The sequence below is a fragment of the Schistocerca nitens genome, unplaced genomic scaffold, assembly GCF_023898315.1.
Source record: "Schistocerca nitens isolate TAMUIC-IGC-003100 unplaced genomic scaffold, iqSchNite1.1 HiC_scaffold_369, whole genome shotgun sequence".
In the NCBI taxonomy this organism is placed as follows: domain Eukaryota; kingdom Metazoa; phylum Arthropoda; class Insecta; order Orthoptera; family Acrididae; genus Schistocerca; species Schistocerca nitens.
In genome coordinates, this window is record NW_026045903.1 from 2243 (window position 1) to 24725 (window position 22483).

Here is a 22483-nt window from a genome sequence, read left to right on the forward strand (position 1 = left end):
CGTCGTTGGCAAAACAACGGTGTTATTCAACCCGTTTCAGCGAGCTAGTGGGCTTCTCCCTTAGTTATTATAAAGAAACCGTCTGGCAAGTTACGTTTGTGTGCTGATTTTAAGTCGACAGTTAATCCTCATACTGTCATTGATTCTTTTCCTTTGCCTAGACCGGACGAGCTGATGGATAAGTTATGGGAAGCTCGTTTCTTTTCCAAAATTGATCTCCGTGAAGCATATTTGCAATTGCCCCTCGACGAGCAATCACAACAGTATTTTGTCATAAACACGTCGTTGGGGTTGTTCCGTTTTCTGCGTTTGCCTTTTGGTTGTGCGTCAGCTCCAGCTGTTTTTCAGCGTTTTTTGTCACAACTTCTGGCTAATGTGCCATCGTGTTGCAACTATTTAGACGATATTGTTGTGTCCGGTCGGACGCCTGCTAAACATTTCCGTAATTTGGAGAGTTTGTTTACAGTGTTGTCTCAGGCAGGCCTACGTTGCAACATCGATAAATGTTCATTTTTCCTTACGGAGATGGAGTAGCTGGGACATGTTATTAATGCTCAAGGCATTCATCCCTCCCAGTCACATTTAGCAGCTATTCGTGATTTGCCCGCCTCTCGCAATCTGCAGGAATTGCGAGCAGTGCTTGGCAAATTGACATATTATATTAGGTTTATACCTAATGCATCATAGACTGCTGCACCGTTGCATCGTCTCCGCCGTAAGAATGTTCCGTTTGTGTGGTCAGCTGATTGCCAATCAGCCTTTCAGCAGCTTAAAGAGGCTTTATTGAATGATCGTTGTCTGGTCCATTACGACCCTAACAAGTCTCTGGTGTTAGCTTGTGATGCCTCTTCTTTCGGCCTCGGTGCTGTGTTGTCTCACCGAGTCGGTAACACCGAACGTCCTACTGCGTTCGCATCTAAATTGCTAAACAAAGCTCAGTGTAATTATAGCCAATTGGACAAGGAAGCGTTGGCTATTGTGTTCGGTGTCACAAAATTCCATCACTACCTCTATGGTAAACCATTCTATTTAGTAACAGATCACAAGCCCCTGACGTCACTGTTTCATACGTCTAAACCAGTTCCTCAGCGGACAGCTCAGAGACTACAACGTTGGGCTCTTTTGTTATCACAATACCAGTATGAGATACTGTATCGCCCTACAGCTCAACATGCAAACGCTGACGCGCTTTCTAGGTGGTGGTGGTTGTTGGGATGTTTAAGGGGGACTAAACAGCTAAGGTCATCAGTCCCCCATTCCAAAATCAGGCGAGCCAAAAATCTATGGAGCTGGTAAAAACCAAAGGGGGAAGAGACATCCCCCCAGGCGCTAAAAGAACACAAATGCAGCAACAAACACTACAGACAAGAACAGGACAGAAACACCAGACAGAAAGAACAGAAGAAAGGCAGACGGCCGGAGACTGGTTGACTGACCACGAGAACAAAAAAGGGAAAGAGTCAACCATCTGATGGCACACCAGAACAGCAACAGACACAAGGACAAAAGACACAGAAAGGGAAAGTTGCAGGCACCTCCCTAAATCGAACCATAAAAAGGACTACCACGGATAAAATGTAAAACATTGTCAGCCACGGAGGCATCGTCGGATAAAACGAAAGCCAAAGTGCCCGGGAGACTAAAAGATTGCCGGAGTGTGCGCAGTCGAGGACACTCCAGCAAAATGTGGCCGACCGTCAGCCGGGAGCCACACCGACACAAGGGGGGATCCTCCTGACGCAACAGATGGCCGTGCGTCAGGTATGTATGGCCGATGCGCAGCCGACACAGGACGACAGAGTCCCTGCGAGAAGCCCGCAGGGAGGAACGCCACACATCGGTCGTCTCCTTGACAGCCCACAGTTTATTCGGGGCTGTCATGCCGCGCCACTCAGCAGCCCACATCCCAAGCACCTTACGGCGCAAGACCAGCTGCTGGTCGCGAGCCGTAAGGCCGATCTCCAAAGCTGGGGCGTCTATCGCCCCTTTGGCCAGCCTGTCTACATGTTCGTTCCCCGGGATGCCAACGTGACCTGGCGTCCAAACAAAAACCACCGAACGACCAGAGCGGGTAATGGTGGAAACAGACTCCTGAATAGAGGACACCAGAGGAGAAGAGGGATAGCAGCGGTCGATGGCCTGGAGGCTGCTCAGGGAGTCACTGCAGATGACGATGGACGTACCTGAGCAGGAACGCATATGCTCAAGAGCGCGCAAGATGGCCACCAGCTCTGCAGTAAAAACACTACAGCCAGCTGGCAAGGAGCGCTGTTCAACATGGCCAGCGTGAGCAAAAGCATAGGCAGTGCGACCTTCAACCAGGGAACCATCAGTGTAGACAGGCTCGCAGCCCGGAAATGAGGCGAGGAGCGCAAGAAAACGGCGACGGAGGGCTACAGGCGGAACCGAGGCCTTGGGTCCCTGTGCCAAGTCCAGACGGACGGCCGGCCGGGGCAAACACCAGGGAGGCGTAGGTGCACAGACCCGGAAGTGAGGCAGAAGAGGGAATGACCCCAGTTCGGACAGCAGGGACTGAACGCGGACAGCTATGGAAAGCCCAGACCGAGGTCGCCGTTCGGGCAGATGGAGGACCGTGACAGGGAAAAGCAGGCGACGATTGGGATGGCCTGGCGAGCAATGAACGTGGACAGCATAGTCGGCGAGCAGTCGATGGCGGCGAATCCGCAGCGGGGGAACCCCGGCCTCCACCAGGAGACTATCCACGGGGCTCGTACGAAATGCGCCAGTTGCAAGCCGAACCCCACAGTGATGGATGGGGTCTAACAACTTCAACACTGAGGGGGATGCAGACCCATAGGCCAGGCTCCTATAATCAAGCCTGGACTGCACAAGGGCTCTATATAATTGCAACAGCGTGCAGCGATCCGCACCCCACGATGTGTGGCTGAGGCAGCGGAGGGCGTTGAGGTGCCGCCAGCACTTTTGCATCAGCTGAGTAATATGAGGAACCCATGTGAGCCGGGCATCAAACACGAGTCCCAAGAAGCGGCAAGTGTCCACCACTTCAAGCAGGTGGCCGTCGAGGTAAAGTTCAGGATGAGGGTGGACCGTCCGACGCCGGCAGAAGTGCATAACTCGAGTCTTGGCTGCAGAGAACTGAAAACCGTGAGTCAGAGCCCATGATGCTGCCTTCCGAACGGCTACCTGCAGCCTGCGTTCGGCGACTCCCGTAGTCGTGGAGCTAAAGGAGATGCAGAAGTCGTCAGCATACAAGGAAGGAGACACCGACGACCCCACGGCCGCAGCCAGACCATTAATGGCCACTAGAAATAAGGACACACTCAACACCGAGCCCTGCGGGACCCCATTTTCCTGCGTATAAGATGAACTAGAGGCGGCACCGACTTGCACCCGGAAAGAGCGGTGCAATAGAAAGGTATGAAGAAAAGCCGGGAGCCGACCACGAAGACCCCATGCATGCAGCGTGGCAAGAATGTGATGCCTCCATGTGGTGTCATACGCCTTCCGCAGATCAAAAAATACAGCAACAAGATGCTGACGTCAGGCAAAGACCGTACGGATAGCAGATTCCAGCCGCACCAAATTGTCCGTGGCAGACCGGCCCCGACGGAAGCCACCCTGGGATGGAGCGAGGAGACCACGCAACTCAAGGACCCAACACAAACGCCGCCCCACCATACGTTCGAGCAATTTGCACAAAACGTTGGTGAGGGTAATGGGACGATAGCTGTCCACCGCCAGTGGGTCCGCACCGGGCTTCAAGATGGGGACAACAACACCCTCTCGCCATTGCGACGAGAACACGCCCTCGCTCCAAATGCGGTTGAAGATGGTGAGGATGTGTCTCTGGCAGTCCCTGGAGAGATGCTTCAGCATCTGCGCGTGGATGCAGTCTGGTCCTGGTGCTGTATCAGGGCAATCGGCGAGGGCAGCAAGGAATTCCCTCTCACTGAAAGGAGCATTGTATGGTTCAGAACGATGCGTGGGAAATGAGAATTGCGTCCGCTCGGATCGCTCCTTGAGAGAGCGAAAAGCTGGGGATAAGATGCAGTCGCAGAGCTCTTCGCAAAGTGCGCGGCAAGCTGTTCAGCAATGGCGGCAGCGTCCGTGCAGACAGCGCCGTCCAAGGAGAGCCCAGGTACACCCATAGGGGTCTGGTATCCATAAATCCGCCGGATCCGGGACCACACGAGCGAGGGGGAGACACGCGAGCCCAAGGATGAGACATACCTCTCCCAGCACTCCTGCTTACGCTGTGCAATAAGACGACGGGCCAAGGCACGGAGCCTCTTAAAGGCGATGAGGGTCTCCAGAGACGGGTGCCGCCTATGACGCTGGAGACCCCGTCTACGGTCGCGAATAGCCTCAGCAATCTGCGGCGACCACCAGGGTACAGCCTTCCTCTGAGGAAGTCCTGAAGAGCGGGGGATGGCAGCCTCGGCCGCCGAAATGATGGATGTGGTTATGCCACGGACCACCCCGTCAATGTCACCCTGTGGGGGAGACTCAATGGTTGCAGCAGAAGTAAAAGCCGGCCAGTCAGCCCTGTGGAGAGCCCAGCGGGGCAGGCGCCCAGAAGAATGACACTGGGGCAGTGACAAATAGATGGGAAAATGGTCACTACCACACAGGTCAGGATGCACTCTCCAGTGGAGGGATGGGACAAGTCCGGGGCTGCAAAGAGAGAGATCGATGGCCGAGAAAGAGCCATGGGCCACACTAAAATGTGTGGGAGCATCGGTATTCAAGAGGCTAAGGTCGAGCTGAGCCAACACATGCTCCACGGCCCGACCGCGGTCATCGGAGACATTCCCACCCCATAGAGGGTTGTGGGCATTGAAATCGCCCATAAGCAGCAAAGGTGGCGGGAGTTGAGCCAGCAGTGCAGCCAAGACATGGCGGGGGAGCTCCCCATCCGGAGGAATGTAAACAGAGCAAACTGTAACAGCCGGCGAGAGCTCAACCCTGGCAGCGACTGCCTCTAAAGGCGTCTGAAGGGGTACTGGCGAGCTACTGACAGAGTGGTGAACAAAGAGGCAAACTCCACCTGATGCTCGGTGACAGGCAACACGGTTCTTATAGTATCCCCGATAACCGCGAAGGGCGGGGGTCCGCATTGCAGGAAACCAAGTTTCCTGCAGAGCAATGCAGAGAACAGGGGAATCACTCAGAAGCATCCGGAGCTCAGGCAGGTGGCGGAAATAACCGCCGCAGTTCCACTGGAGAATGGAAGCAGGAAGGGACTGGGAGGGCGTGAAGGCGACTAAGAGGCAGACGGCGCCTCAGAGTCAACTGCCACCACCGGGGGAGAGTCAGCTGAGTCCATAGGAGAGGCCCCCAAGGGTTCCGTGAGGGCGAGATCCGCGGCAGAGGCGAGGATCTCCACCTCATCCCCGGAGCCAGGACTATGCACAGCAGGCGGTGCTGAAACCGCCGGAACGTCCTTCTTCTTGGACACATGCCGTTCCTTCTTCTCACGTCGGCCCTTAGGGTGAGAGGGCTGGGAGAGCTTCTCTGAAGGAGCGTCGGAGGCTGAAGACGACGCAGAAGCCCTACGACCAGCAGGTGGCGGAACCTTCAGCCACTGGCTGACATCCGGCTGGGTAGGAGAAGAAACGGAGGAAGGGAGAGCCCTGAGGGACCCCTTCCGTGAGAGAGGAACCGGCGGAGGCAACGCCGGCGGAGAAGGAGGGGGAGGGATCGAGCCTCCTGGTTGTGGAGCAGATGTCACTCCCGAAGTAAGCGTGGGGGGAGCGACAGAAGAGGGTTTGCCCCCAACGGCTAAGGGGGCAACAGAGGAAGGCTTGCCCCCGGGCATGAGGGGGGCAGACAGAGATACACGGCCCCGAGGGCCCACTGAAGGCGGCACAGATGAGGCGACAAACGTCGCTCGCGCGGGTGACGATAACGTGGCTGCAGCATAAGATGTTCGAATGGAAGCAGGATACAACCTTTCATACTTCAGTTTTGCCTCTCGATAAGTAAGCCGGTCCAGGGTCTTAAATTCCATGATCTTCCGCTCCTTATGAAGAACGGGGCAATCCGGCGAGCATGGAGAGTGGTGCTCCCCACAGTTGACACATACAGGTGGAGGCGCACATGGAGAATCGGGATGAGAGGGGCGTCCGCAATCTCGACATGTAGCGCTGGATGGGCAACGGGAGGACATATGCCCAAACTTCCAGCACTGGAAACACCGCATCGGGGGAGGGACGTATGGTTTGATGTCACAACGGTAAACCATCACCTCGACCTTCTCGGGCAAGACATCACCCTCGAAGGCCAAGATAAAGGCACTGGTGGCCACCCTGTTAGTCTTGGGTCCTCGATGGACACGACGGACAAAATGCACACCACGTCGTTCGAAGTCGGCTCTCAGCTCGTCATCGGATTGCAACAAGATGTCACGATGGTAAATAGTCCCCTGGACCATATTTAAGCTACTGTGGGGAGTGACTGTAACAGGGACGTCACCCAGCTTATCACACAAGAGCAACGCTCGTGAGTGGGCTGGGGAGGACGTCTTGAGGAGGATGGACCCATTCCTCATTTTCGACAACCCCGCCACTTCCCCAAACTTATCCTCCAGGTGTTCCACAAAAAACATAGGCTTCGTCATAAGAAAGGAGTCACCATCAGTCCTGCTGCAGACAAGGTATTGCGGCACGTAAGGCTCCCGCTTGGCACTAGATAGGCGTCCATCCCATGGCGCAGCCAACGAGGGGAACGTCTGAGGGTCATATTGCGCAGCATCAAAGTCGACTCTACCTCGCTTAGAGACGCTGGTGGCCGTGCGACCACCAGCTTGGTGTGATTTATTGCGCTTCATTGCGCCACATCCGCCCAGATGCCACCTACTCCGAACGAGGGCTCTCCCCAAGGGCGCCACCCAGCCAAAGCAACGGGTACCTGGCCGATATCCCGTTGCCCGGAGTCCCCGTGCCCCAGACAAGATGGGCACATACTCCTTGGCATGCATGGGGAGGAAACAGCTCTGGCATCTGTAGTGCGATCCCTGCGTGGTCAGGGGGCTACCACCAAGAGGGTACATGACGACCCCACCACAACGGACTGGCTACCGTGCTGGATTTTAGGTGTCTAAAGGGTCCACAGGTGTCGTGGGCGCTAAGAAGAAGATTGCGCACAAGATGAGAAGGACGCAAGCAAGAAGACGTTGGCTGTAAATCCCGCCACACGACAATGGATAGTATGCAAGATGGTGGTGCATGATGGACCAATAGAAAAACACCATGTAAGGTGTCCTTCCCCAAATGGCACGCAGTAACAACGGAAATTTGGAAAAAAGGAGGTCAAACCCAAGAGGGGACCATCACAGAAGGCCGAAACGTGTGAGACTCCTTGTAGTCGCCTCTTACGACAGGCAGGAATACCGCGGGCCTATTCTTACCCCCGAACCCGCAGGGGGGTGCTCCAAATTTCAAGAACTCCTACGGAAATATACTAGAAGGACACCAAAGAAGTCGACCCCACAACGGCCTATAATTTTAACGAACTCGGCCATGGCAGCGATTCCGGCCACCCAACAACAAGCGGCACCTCTCCCTGTGGAAACAATCGCCTCTCGACCACAACCAGCACCCAGAGTGACTCTACGACAGACAAGACAACAGCGCTCGTACTCCGAAGCACTACATGCCCATCCGCCGACTCCAACACCAGCGGAGACGTCATCTGCCTGGTCGACCACCTTTACACCAGCGTTAACAGATATTCTTCAACTACTCACCGCCCTCCAGCAGAAGCTGACGTCTATCCTCTCGCTTGTAGAAAGCGTACTGACAGCTTTTCAAACACCCTAAATGGATAGACGGCATCACGCGAGGAATCTTAACTTCTGCATTTGGAATGCCACCGGCCAGAAACTGAAGAAAATAGAATTCACGGACTTCTTACATCGCCACAAGATAGACGTAGCATTTGTCTCCGAAACACATCTCCGCGAGTCAACCGACCTCCGCTTGAGGAACATGCACATCTACCGGACGGACAGACGGGACGAACGGGGTGGAGGGACCGCAGTTCTGATCAAAAAATGTATTCGTCACCACCAAGAACGTTTACCCCAACTCCAGACTTTAGAAGCCACGGCAGTAACAATCCACACGACGCTCGGAAACATTACCTGTATTGCGGCTTACCTTAGCCCAAAGAAGCCTCTCCACCCAGAAGATCTTTACTCCATTACAGAGGGTTACGACAAGATCGTCCTTGGAGGGGATCTTAATAGTAAACATGTTGCCTGGAATTCCCGTAAGACTAACCCAAAAGGACATATGTTGTTTGCACTGGCTGAGAATTTACATGTTTCCGTCCATGGACCACGGGAACCGACGAGGATACCTTACGTCCAGACACAAGACGCTGATGTTCTAGACATCGCCATAATCAAGAACATCAACCCGTATCTCCATCTGCGGACGCTGGATGATCTTTCGTCGGGCCACAGACCGGTGTTGGGACTCATAGAGAGGGCTACTTTGCAACTCCCACCGCCGACGACAAGAACTTGCGACTGGCAGCAGTTCCAAGCGTACCTCAACAACAATGTGCGACCAACCCAGGTTGTTACTACCAGAGAAGCGATTGATGTGGCAGTCGCAGTACTCACGAAGAAGATTACCAGTGCGAAACAACGAGCACTCACGGAGCACCCGCAACCAGAAGTCAATTATGACGAGTTTCCAGCACCACTGCAGGAGCTTAAGACAAGGCGCAATCGCTGTCGGAAACGATGGGTCCGTTACCGCCATCCGGACGATTGACGGGAAACTCACAGACTGACCCGAGAACTCCGGCGGAAGGTTCAGGACTGGAAGCAACACACGTGGGAACTCAAAATGGACAACTTTCTATTACGTACCAAAGATGAATGGCGAATAGTTAAAAGTCTCAGACAGCAACAGCCCCCCAAAAGGACAATTCGAGGACCCCATGGCCTCTTGTACGACTCACTGGCGCAGGCGGAGCTGTATGCTGATACTTACCAACAACAGATGACTACGCCCCCCACGGAGGATGGAGATGATGCACTCCACCGTGCAGAGGAGGACACGGCGGCGGAATGGGAAGCTATTCGGGACGCCCCGACTAACACTATGCCCCGGCTGACAACGCCGGAGGAAATTCGGAGGATTATCAAGTATAGCAAACACACCTCACCTGAAGCAGATAGAATCAGCAATACGGAATTGAAACACCTCCCGCGAAAGCCTGTTGTGCTTCTCACCCGGATAGTGAACAGCTGCCTCCGGACTGGATACTTCCCAGAGGCATGGAAGATTGCCAGAATAGTGCCAATACCAAAACCAGGCAAGGATCTCTCACACCCTGACAGCTACAGACCCATAATTTTACTGCCGACGCTGGGAAAGGTACTGGAACGTGTCCTACTGAAACGCATGCTGGACATCCTTGTGGCACACAATATCATCCGACCGGAGCAGTTTGGCTTCCAGGCGAAGCTATCGGCTGAGTTACAACTACTGCGCATCACGGAATCTATCCAAGACAATTTCAACAAGAAACGACATACTATTGGAGTCTTTCTCGATATAGAGAAGGCTTACGATAAAGTATGGCGACGCAACTTGATCGTCAAGCTCCGACGTACCACTCCCCTACCAGACTGCTAGACTTCTCGACAATTTTCTTCAGGATCGCAGATTATATGTTCGCATTGATGACAAGAATTCAACAACACGGCCTGTCCTTGAAGGCCTTCCACAAGGATCGGTCATCTCTCCACTGCTGTTTAATTTATATATTAACGACCTCCCGACGGTGCCACATGTTACTGCCAGTTTCTATGCCGACGACACAGCGCTCCTGACTGCAGGCACCAGAATGGACCACCTCGTCACACGGATGCAGCGCCAACTAGATTTAGTGGCCCACTGGACCCACATGAACAAAATAACGGTCAATGCGGAAAAAACCAAAGTTATTGTCTTCACACGTCGGAGACCCATCGTCAATGACCGCCTGCGGATATCAGACCAGCCACTCCCCTGGGCAACAACTGTAAAATACCTGGGAGTGCATCTAGACGCCAAACTGTTGTATAGTCATCACATTATGGAGAAGAAGACGTCTGGCCTCAAAATGCTGGGAGCTCTCTTCCCCTTTTTGAAGAGCTCATACCTCAGCCAACGCACGAAACTCCAGTTGTACCATGCCACAGTCGAACCATCTACTTTGTATGGATCGACCTCTTGAGGTACTACGTGTGCCACTAACTACAAGAAGTTACAGGTTGTACAAAGCAGATGCCTACGATGGATCACAGGATCCCAATGGTGGATCCGAAATCATGACATTCATCGATCCTTAAGCGAATCTTACCTCTCAGACAAGGTCAAGGAGTAGGCACGAACCTTATTTCGGAATTTGGACATGATACGTGACAGTATACCACAACTCACCACAGTAGGTACGGTAGAACCCTTACGCAACCACAAATATAAAGTACCAAAGGCGATAGTATTTGAGCCTCCGTAAATGATATCCCTACGTAATTCTCCATAATTTAAGGACATATCGTCCTTTAGCACTTCTACACACATGTTTTCAAACACACACCAAAAGCAGCGAGTTAAAGGACCCTTCTGTGTGCCCAAACTAAAGCTGAGTAGCACAACCTCATTTACCAAATACCGGCACACCCATTAAGACTCATCGTTAGATTTTGTTATTTTGTGGCCGCTGGTTAGTACTAGACACCAAGAAAACTGCCAACTGCATTTACATTAACTTAACAAACCATACACTTCTCAGCAAAAGCTGTTTGACGTACTGAGCAATAAAATGCTAGTTTTACTCGAATCATGCCGTGAAATTGATTAATGTCGATGGGTGAAATATTTGTGTAACAGATTAGGCACCCAGGAAACACAATGAAACGAGATTTACAAATCCTCTCATGTAGCTGGGTTAAGTTGTTGAAATGAGTTTACCTTGCAGGAAAGTAAAACTAGAAATCAGTCAGTAAATTGCTTCAATAGCGCTGGGAACATGTGCTGCGGTCTTAAATATACAAAATACATGCTTATTCCACATTGCGCCAAACAACCTGCACAAAAATATATATTTAGGACTCCTCTACTGTTGTTTATGTTCTTGTCCAAGAAGAATCATAGAAAGCTAACAGTATCCAAACCTGCCTGCTGTCTCATTGGCCCCAGCTAATATATTGCCTGACAAAAATGAAAATATCTGAATGTGTGCTAAATAGTACCTCGAGTGCCAACTATTTGTGGCGGCAGCACCGTCCAGCGCACGAAGGGCTGAACTACGGCACTGCCGACCCAAGCAGGGGCAACTGTACCGTTACGCAGAATTTCGGCAACGGTGCGTCGCATACCGGACCGCATGGGAACAAAGCAGGGACCAGTGCGAGCTAGACGACGCGACGCGACACACGTCTCCCAGTTCTTCCGCCGCGGACCACGTGCGTCGAGTCAACGTGACTCCGCCGTAAATGCGTACGCGTGGTCGTAAACGCAGTCGCCGTTAAATTGTCTCTCGCTTCTTCGCGGACGTTACGGCGCCTCCGGTCGCGCCAAGAGCAGAACATTCTGTGACGCGGCCTTTTGTCTCGCTCGGTCCACGCGGTCGCGCCACGGCTCGTCACTGGAGTGTACACCCTCCGGAATCGGTGACCGAGCCGTGCTGCCAGTGCAACGCGCCTGTATAGACGGACATTAGCGAAGTATTTTATTTGTCATCTATTGTAACGGCAGGAAAAATAAACGTGTCCGTTCCAGAAACCGCTGTAGTCGTTTATTGCCACAAGCCTCTCCCTTGAGCATAGTGCGTGGGCGCGGCGATAAAGCTGGTTCACTGCGCATGAGTGACTGTAAGCGGAGATACAACACGTTCCCGCTTCATGGTGATCCCCTTGTCGGTGATACGGTTGCACTGGCCGATGTTGAGCGTCTCGAGGTCGTGCAGCGTCTCGGCGACGCGAAACACGCCTCGTCCGAGATCTGGCACGCGGACAGCGACATCGAGCGCAGGTGGAACAGCCCCTGCGACACGTGCGCCAGCGCCTGCTCGCCGATCTTGTCGCAGAAGCTGACGTCGAGGTGCGAGACGCGCGACCCGCCCTCCGTCAGGTAGGCCATGCCCAAGTCCGAGATGTTGTCGCACGCGCGCAGGTTGAGATCGCGCAGCGACGCCATCTGTGCCAGGTGCTTGAGCCCGCTTTCCGTGATGGAGATGCAGAAGCTCAGGTTGATGCTCTTGAGCGTCGTCAGGTCTGCCGACACGTGCTTGAGCGCCTCGTCCGACAGCCGCTGGCAGTCCTGCAGTCCGAGGTACTCGAGTGCGAGCTATGCCGTGTGGCAGTGCGGTTGGAGGTCGGTGTAGTAGAGCGGTCCAATCGACTCGCGCGTCGTAGCCAGTGGGGCCGCCCGGGAGCACGACCGCCGCGCAGGTATGATGACCGACGAGGGCCACCTGTTCCTGACGGAGCTGCCGCCGCAGCTGGTGGTGGTGCACCGAAGCGCGGGGCACCACCTGCAGTTCCACCCGTACTCGCCCACTTTCCTGCAGCAGCCGCACCTCGAGAGCGTGCCGTCCGCCGCGCACCACGCACTGTCGGCCGAGGTGTCGGCGCACCTGGGCAAGCACTCCAAGGCGGCGCCGCCGTCGTCGTCCTCGTCGTCGCACCACGGCCACCACCACCACTATCACCATCACCACCAGCAGTCGTCGCAGCAGCAGCAGCAGCAGCAGCAGCAGCAGCACGCGCAGCAGGAGGTGGTTGGCGCGCCGGACGGCAGTCAGACGCACGTGTCTTGCCTGTAACCCGAGATCCTGGCGCTGGTATTCGGCTATCTGGACGTGCGCGACAAGGGCCGCGCGGCTCAAGTGTGCACGTCGTGGCGCGACGCGGCCTACCACAGATCGGTGTGGCGCGGCGTCGTGGCGAAGCTGCACCTGCGGCGCGCCAACCCGTCGCTGTTCGCCAGCCTGGTGCGCCGCGTCATCCGGCGCGTGCAGGTGCTGTCGCTGCGGCGCAGCTTGCGCGACGTGGTGCAGGGCGTGCCCAACATCGAGTCGCTCAACCTGTCCAGCTGCTATAACGTCACCGACATCGGCCTGTCGCACGCGTTCGTGGCCGAGATGCCGTCGCTGACGCACCTCGACCTGTCGCTTTGCAAGCAGGTGACGGACAACAGCCTGGGCCGCATCGCGCAGTACCTCAAGAACCTCGAGTCGCTGGAGCTGGGCGGCTGCTGCAACGTCACCAACACCGGCCTGCTGCTGATCGCGTGGGGGCTCCGCCGCCTGCGCAGGCTGAACCTGCGCTCGTGCTGGCACATCTCCGACCAGGACATCTACCTCGCCGGCCTCAACCGCGACAACGCCGACGGCAACCTAGCCCTCGAGTACCTCGGACTGCAGGAGGTACTCGAGTGCGAGCTATGCCGTGTGGCAGTGCGGTAGGAGGTCGGTGTAGTAGTGCGGTCCAGTCGACTCGCGCGTCGTAGCCAGTGGGGCCGCCCGGGAGCACGACCGCCGCGCAGCTATGATGACCGACGAGGGCCACCTGTTCCTGACGGAGCTGCCGCCGCAGCTGGTGGTGCACCGAAGCGCGCGGCACCACCTGCAGTTCCACCCGTACTCAGCGGCCGCTTTCTTGCACCAGCCGCACCTCGAGAGCGTGCCGTCCGCCACGCACAACGCGCTGTCGGCTGAGATGTCGGCGCACCTGGGCAAGCACTCCAAGGCGGCGCCGCCGTCGTCCTCGTCCTCGTCGTCGCACCACGGCCGCGTTTTTGCAGCTATGGAGCTCTGCTCTCCAAGGGGGGATCTGTGTGTTGGCAGCACCGTCCAACGCACGAAGGGCTGAACTACGGCACTGCCGACACAAGTAGGGGCAGCTGTACCGTTACGCAGAATTTCGGCAACGGTGCGTCGCACACGGGACTGCACGGGAACAAAGCAGGGACCAGTGCGAGCTAGTCGACGCGACGCGACACACGCCTCCCAGTTCTTCCGCCGCCGACCACGTGCGTCGAGTCAACGTGACTCCGCCGTAAATGCGTACGCGCGGTCGTAAACGCAGTGGCCGTTAAATTGTCTTTCGCTTCTTCGCGGACGTTACGGCGCCTCCGGTTGCGCCAAAAGCAGAACATTCTGTGACGCGGCCTTTTGTCTCGTTCGGTCCACGTGGTCGCGCCACGGCTCGTCACTGGAGTGTACACCCTCCAGGATCGGTGACAGAGCCGTGCCACCAGTGCAACGCACCTGTATAGACGGACTTTAGCGAAGTGTATTATTTGTCATTTATTGTAACGGCAGGAAAAATAAACGTGTCCGGTCCAGAAACCGCTGTAGTCGTTTATTGCCACAAGCCTCTCCCTTGAGCATAGTGCGTGGGCGCGGCGATAAAGCCTGTTCACTGCGCACGAGTGACTGTAAGTGGAGATATAACACGTTCCCGCTTCACATTCATAACAGATCCAAACAATAAGACATCTTCAATGGGTCCATTTGTGCTACAGTAGGCAGCAAATTTTGCTCACCTTGCATACAGGAAGAGTCATATTCTCAAATGAAGAGAGACAGAAAGAATGAGCCATGAGAAGCTAACTAGTTCTGCTCTCAAAAAAAAAAAATAAATAAATAAAATAAATGCACGACTCCTGCTACAATTCTCACCTACACTTGCTCTACCACTGTGTTTTTCATTGCATTCTTTGATTTATATTCACAGATACAGTCACAAAATTTACCCCACAAGCACTGGTTCCCTCTCTTCAGTATTCCACATGCAATACATTCTCATAGCACACTGGACCATCATTAAGCTCACCATCCCATTTAAACTATCACACTGTATAATGTGTCACATTTACACAGTAAATCCACAGTTCAAGGAATACACCAAGAAATGCACTAATCACACTGTTCAAAATGGAAATGCCATGGCTGCAGCCCACCAAATTCTACTGCACAATCCCTGTTAAAACTGCATGAAGGAGATTTTCCACCAGTAGCCTTTAGATGAAACATGTAAGCTACATAAAGGTTCAACAAAACCTCAACATCAGGGACTGCATTAGCTACCATCCAAATAGCTACTAGCCCTAACCTTTCTTTCAATCCCTCTGCTCTGCACACTACAGCACATGTATGTATTCTCAAAATGAGGCAAAGCCTTGCACAACATTACAGTTCTTCCTGTTTCGTGTAACACACACCAGATAGGACACTGTCCTCAATGTGAGTGCCCTTACTAGGAACTGTGCAGCCTAACACAATCATCTCAAGTCAACAGACTCATTGCCCAATATTATCAACAGCAGTTCCATGGTCATAAGTTCTAATTATCAAGGTGTACACACAGCAGTGTCCAAAAAGGATCAAACATGCATCTAATGATCATGACACAAACACAAATTATAACACTGGCAGTGCTGTGAAAATGAATTAAGTACAACACCTGCCTCCCACACACTCACCAACTCTCACTGTACTGCCCTAGTCTCCTCCCCTAAATTCTGACACAAGTTTTGTCAAATCCTACATTTATCACTAATCACTGCATGTATGTACCACAAGTATGCTATGGAGCAAGAATTGCCACTAGACAGAACCACATTTCAACTGTCCACATTGGCATCTTTATTCACACATAGCAGTTGCACAACATCTTACACTGAGGAGAATGTTTCTCACCAGCTGCCTAAGACATGTACACAATTCATCAGTGAACACAGCCTGGTCTGTGTACATGGTCCCTAACAACCATCAGCTAAATACTTCCACAAGTGCAGAATGAGTACACAGATAAACACAGCTTGAATCATTGTTTCTATGAGACTTACACCCCCTCAGGGGTTGCCAAAAATTGCCACAGAGACGATATTTCACGTCTCTCTGGCAGGGTATTGGTAAAAGTTTTCAACTAGCAATAATCGCACCTCAGTTACACTTCATTGGTTACGATATTGCCACTGCGCAAAGATTAACTACCTAGCGCCTGGCACTGCTATTTATACCTGACGTTCGTTCCAAACACCTACAAGTACTTGCATCATTGATACCTATCAGTAGCAAGCGGCAGTCGAGCAGTCGACCCGAGCGGAACGCTGCTCTCTGCACCGGCGTAGCTGCCCGCTGATAGCTCCTCGGAGTGGTCTCTAATAAGCTGCAACTGGCGTAGCTGCCAGTGACGCTCTACTGAGTGGCACGAACCCGCGCAAGCCGCTTAACGCTTTCGGGCGCTAAGTGGCAAGGGCTTCGGCTCAACTTCCTGCAACTTCGGTTGCAAACCTCCCCAGCGGGACTCTCCATTTCTTTGGTAGGGTAATCTCAGTGTCAGGGGCCCGTTCACGTCGGATAACCCCGCGCACTGTAGGTCGCTCTCTTCAACCCGCGCTCTCTTGCGCCGCGCATTGCACTCCGCGCAGATAGGACGTAGGGACACCCCTCTTCTGTAGGAACACGATACACAGCGCTTTCGCTAAAAAGCAAATATTGTCGCTTCGTGAAAAGAGCAAAATTGTCGTGCATCCATCCTTACCTATCCAAGAACAGCAAAGATGTCCGATCTTTCCTGTGCTTCCCCGCCACTCACCCGCAGCAAAGCTGCAGCACAAGAGGCTGTAATGCCGGCTATTCCCGCCATCATTTCCGTCCCACTGTCCACCTTCCAAGACCAGGTTGCCTTGAAGGACCAACAGATCACGGAACAGCTGGAGCTGATCGCAGAGCTGATGGGCAGTGTAAACACACAAACAAACACCCACACCACACACACAGGCACCTGCTGAACAACAGAAGGACATGCCCCCTATTTCACCTCTGGCGGCCCAGGCACCGACGGAACCGGATCCAGAGCCGACAGAGGACACAACAAACACAGATGAAGACCGGCCGTGGCAGCAGTTCGGCCCAAGGCGCAAACAGCAGCCAAATACGCAAACAAGTGAGCCCACAAACTCACGAGGCAACGGCCGAGCGCTGCTGCCAACACCATCTACATCGCGAACAAACAACAATAACACAGGGACCAACACAAACAACCCTGCGACTGCAGCAACCACAAATATACAAGCAGCTACGCAGAACACAAACAACACCGCGACTGGCTTCCCACCGGTCATCATTCACAACTACGGAGACCTAAGTCTCCTAAACAAGGAATTTAACAATCAGCACAGCCCCACAAGATACTACTCTAAGCTCACCGGGGAACACGCCGCACTGTACGTGGCGAACAAGGCAGACTACACAAATCTACTGGACTTTCTCAAAGAAAGGAAGGTAGAACACTTCACGTACAGGACAGTCCTGGAAAAAACACAGCAGTACGTGATAAAGGGGATAGACTCACGAACCCCGACGGACACGGTACACAATGAACTCTCTGCTCTCGGGTGGGAGTGCATTAGGGTAAACCGAATGTCAGAGTTCGGCACAGCGAGACCGTCTCACAACTACATGGCGGAATTGGCCGACACGGCCAAATCCGGCGACCTGCTGAAATTAAAACTATTTCTTCACATGGTCGTCAATGTAGAGGTGTACAACACGCCGCTCACTCCCCAACAATGCCACAACTGCCAGCGCTTTGCGCACACGGGTATCAGATGCGGTCTCGCACCCCGCTGCCGCATTTGCGCTGGCGGTCTCACAACCCAACGCTGCAAACTCCCCCATACAGCACCTCGCAAGTGCGCCAACTGTGGTGCTGCCCATCCGGCAAACTACAGAGGGTGCATTGCTTACAAAGCAGCTCTGAGGCGCAAAATCGCGAAACATGCGAAACCTACCGCCATCACAATTCCAAAACCGCCCCCGCGCCCAGTAAGAAGTGGAATATCCTTCGCTGGAGTGGTCGCTCGCAGCCCCAGCAGCGCGGGACGGTCAGAGGAGCCCCAGAGCTCAGAATACGCTCAGCAAACACCCCCAGCAACAGACACACAACAGACAAGCACAACACCTGACACCACACCCGCACCGGGCACACCACACGAAACAAGCAACAACACCACCCTACCCCCTGAGATCGCGAACTGCAGCCCACCACAGGCTACAGAAAACGCACCTACACAGGGACAACCACAGCGCCAGAGGAGGCCGAGAAGGAGAAACAGCCGCAGCACGAGGAACACGACCACACCACAACAAGTACACAGGCATCAGAACACCAGCACCCACGAATACATCCCGGACACCAACTCAACAACCCACATAACACACCCATTCACCACAAAGTACACAGGCGCCCACAACTGCCACACGAACAACCGACTCGCAGGCCAGCCCTCACCAAACGCCAACACTGGAACAAGCGGCCGTTAACACGACCAATAACTCGCAGGCCGACATGACCAACATTACTACAACATTCCAGAGAATAATGGAAACATTATTCCCCGGACGCACGACCACCGAAATAGTCACGAAGATTATGGGGTGTGTCTCAACTCTTCATGCAGTTCATGTCGGGTATGCTCAACTGGACTAGCTTCCAAGCCACTATCACACCGCTTTTTACACTACTACATGGATAATACACCACACCAGCCCCGAAACGCAGACTTAAACACAATCACACAGATCCTGTTTTGGAATGCCAACGGGATCGCAAGCAAAAAAGCCGAGATGGCCACGTTCATGGAGCGAAAGGGTATCCGAATCGCTCTTGTGAACGAAACACTGCTTACGCCTCGCAAACAACTAAACTTCCCAGGTTATTGCGTCTATCGTACCGACCGAGCGGATGGCAGGAGGGGAGGCGGCTCGGCAATCATCATACACAGAGACATCGACCACACGAACATCGAGCTCCCAGCACTTGAAAGACTAGAGGCTACGGCCGTCAGGGTCAAGTTCAACGGAGCCAACACCACACTGGTATCGCTATACAATCCTCCTAAAAACATAGTAACACGCGATATCAGCACAGTACTCAACATAGCACCGCGGGTAATAGCCGCTGGAGACCTCAACGCAAAACACCCTGATTGGAAATCACGAATACGAACCTCCAACGGCAAGAAACTGTACGAACACGCACTAGGCCGAAACTACATTATACTTGGACCGGACGTTCCCACGTTCGTGCCTACACAGGCCCGACATAGGCCAGACGTGTTAGACATAGCCCTCATAAAGGGCATCACATGCACACTCAACCTAACGGTTGAAAACGATCTGGACTCAGACCACATGCCTGTAATACTGCACATTGAAGAGAGACTGCAGGACATCTAACCACGCAGGATGCTTAACTACAAGCGTGCGAATTGGACACTGTTCAAGGAAACGCTTGATAGTCGCATTCCTGACACCCACGAAATTAACAACACACAGCAAATCGATGAGGCTGTGGAGGCTCTCACAACTGCCGTCCAAGACGCAATGACTGACGCCATTCCATTTACAACACCAAGACAACACTCGACGGCCCTGCCCCAGGAAATCCTGGGCCTTATCTCAATGAGGAACCGCCTCAGGAGATACTGGCAGCGTACCAGGTGCCCGTTCTATAAACTGCACGTCAACAGACTCCAGGGCATAATACGGAATAAAATTCAAACATTCATAAACGAACAATGGGGACAGAAACTCGCTGGGCTGGATACCACACGTACTGGCGTGTGGCAGCTGGCCAGACACTTCACCAGGGAGAAACATTACATTCCCACGTTACAAGGACCAGACGGCCCAGCCTACTCCGCGACGGAGAAGGCAGAGCTTATGGCCACAACACTTGCAGCGTCTTTCATGCCGAATCTGGTTCCTTCAGACCCAGCATTCACACTTTAAAGGGACCAGGAGGTTACACGACTTGTAGCCCAGCCCTCGCGCAACGAAATAAGACGTACTAGCACAAATGAAGTCACATGGGCTATCAAGCACACCAACGCTAGAAAAGCCCCTGGGCCTGATGGCATTCAAAACCGTGTCCTTCAGGAGTTCACGGATAAAGCCGTAGAATACCTCATACACTTAACGAATGCTATCTTGACACACCAACACTTCCCTGACTTTTGGAAGGCGGCCAAGGTCCTGATGTTCAGGAAGCCAGGGAAAGACCACTCCCTCCCACAAAATTACCGACCCATTAGTCTGCTGTGCTCGCTCAGCAAGATTGTTGGGAAGGTAATACTAAAACGTATCACTAGGCATTGCATCGCCAACGACACCCTAAGACCAGAGCAATTCGGCTTTAGGAATCACCACTCGACAACATCATAAGTCCTCCGCGTAGTCGAACATATAACACACGGCTACAACATGAACAAAGCCACAGGGGCCGTGTTCCTAGACATCGAAAAGGCTTTCGATCGTCTCTGGCACAACGGACTCATACGCAAACTAAGCGAAGCTGGTTTCCCGGGCGGACTCGTACGTCTCGATTCGGTAACAGATGTTTCAACATTAACGTGCAGGATAAACAATCAACACAACACGGTATCCAAGCTGGAGTACCCCAAGGAAGCATCCTGGGGCCCATCTTGTTTAACCTGTACATTAATGAATTCCCAGCGACACGAAACACGACGTTAGCCTTCCACGCGGATGACACCGCCATCCTCGCGCAAGACTGGAAACCGTCGAACATCAACTCACGAATACAGACAGCACTCAGAACAGCTGAGCCTCGGCTGGAGCGATGGCGTATTAAAGTAAACGTCGAAAAGTGCGAAGCAGTTCTGTTCACACGCAGACCGAAACTACTGCGCAAACACCAACACTGTAGACCGATAACACTACATACACGCCCAATACGTTTCCGAGAGAAAGTCAGATACCTTGGTGTCTGGCTGGACCGGAAACTTACATGGGGCGACCACATCGAATACGTTGCCAACCGAGCGCACGCGAGGCTCAAACAGCTCTACCCAATGCTCAACAGGGAAAGCACACTGAATAGAAGGGTGTCGAGGTCCATATACATGACACTGATTAGACCTCTGATGACGTACGCAGCTCCCGTCTGGGGATATGCAGCTCCCACACGACTGCGCCGCCTGCAGATCATACAGAACAAGGTGCTACGAATCATTAGCAATGCTCCACGCTACACACGCACCGTGGATCTTCACCATGAATACCGCCTTGATACCCTCAAGGAAGTATTCAAGAAACACGCCACACGACTATACAGGAACTCGAGACACTCGAACAATCCTTTCATCCTCACTCTGGGAAACTACGATCACAACCACAGGTGGAAACACAAGCGGCCAAAGACACTGCTAGCTAGGGCATAATCACCTATGGTAAACTAACATACGCAAACGCAACAAACGTCGGTAAGCCCCTGCATTACAGCAACACTGACTGTCAACTATCAGCTACTATTAGAGCCGACCAACAGGCCACAGCAGGGACACCGACGAGCTCGCCCACAGACGCACGAACAATCTGCCAACACTCCCTCACACTATGCCTCCGGTATATGACCTATCGGACACAAGACCGATAACAAACCTAACTGTTGCAGGTTGCAGGACGCTGAACGAGGACTCTGTACCAGCACCCAGCGCCAGCCGCCGAGCAGCACAAACGCACAACGTCAAGGTATCGACATGCATGATACCCAATACTAACAAAGCCTATCCTTACACAACCTATCGCAGGCAGCAAGACAACCGCTACTGCTCTTGCCGCCCGACCTAACTTTCGCAGAGGTTTTTTTCCCTTGGCTCTTGCTTTGGCACTTTTTTTCCTCTGCCCTTAAAAAACCGCTACCCTTCGTCAGATTTCGACCAATCTATCTCCACATGAGCGCGTATTAATGGTTAATCCTAACCAGACGTACGCAAACATCGCAGTACCCACATCCTGCGACACCTCACTTTAGTGAATACTAACCCTTATGCGGAGATGGCAGTAGACCTTTTGTGTTGGCCATCATGCCGGTGTGGGCGTAGAGGGGCTCCACCTCTATTAAAAAAAACCTATCAGTAGTACCTTACACTACTCAAGTAACATTGGGGGAAACAAATACAGAAATATACAGTAGAAAATACAGTAAAATACATTTTATTAGAGGCAGACTTTCTGTTCTCTGCTGCTTGTGTCTAATAGATGCTTACACGCCCACTCACCGCCATCTTAAACGCTCAAAACTGCACAGTAGTTCTCCCCTTGACCGTCAGGCGCGCTACTGCTCACTCGCCTAGCCCCACACAGACGAAAGTAGCACAACCTCATTTAGCAAATACCGGCACACCCATTAAGACTCATCGTTAGATTTTGTTATTTTGTGGCCGCTGGTTAGTACTAGACACCAAGAAAACTGCCAACTGCATTTACATTAACTTAACTAACCATACACTTCTCAGCAAAAGCTGTTTGACGTACTGAGCAATAAAATGCTAGTTTTACTCGAATCATGCCGTGAAAATGATTAATGTCGATGGGTGAAATATTTGTGTAACAGATTAGGCACCCTGGAAACACAATGAAATGAGATTTACAAATCCTCTCATGTAGCTGGGTTAAGTTG

The 22483-nt window shown here is 53.0% G+C and overlaps 1 non-coding gene and 1 pseudogene across 1 annotated transcript; one reads left to right on the forward strand and one right to left on the reverse strand.

Moving 5' to 3' along the window:
• The first annotated feature begins 12441 nt into the window (after positions 1 to 12441).
• On the forward strand, positions 12442 to 13452 carry LOC126229248 (F-box/LRR-repeat protein 14-like; annotated as a pseudogene).
• A 2388-nt stretch (positions 13453 to 15840) lies between these two features.
• LOC126229249 (U4 spliceosomal RNA) lies at positions 15841 to 15980 on the reverse strand. Its single transcript, XR_007544137.1, has one exon. It is a non-coding gene; the product is annotated as a U4 spliceosomal RNA (small nuclear RNA).
• Between the last annotated feature and the right edge of the window lie 6503 nt (positions 15981 to 22483).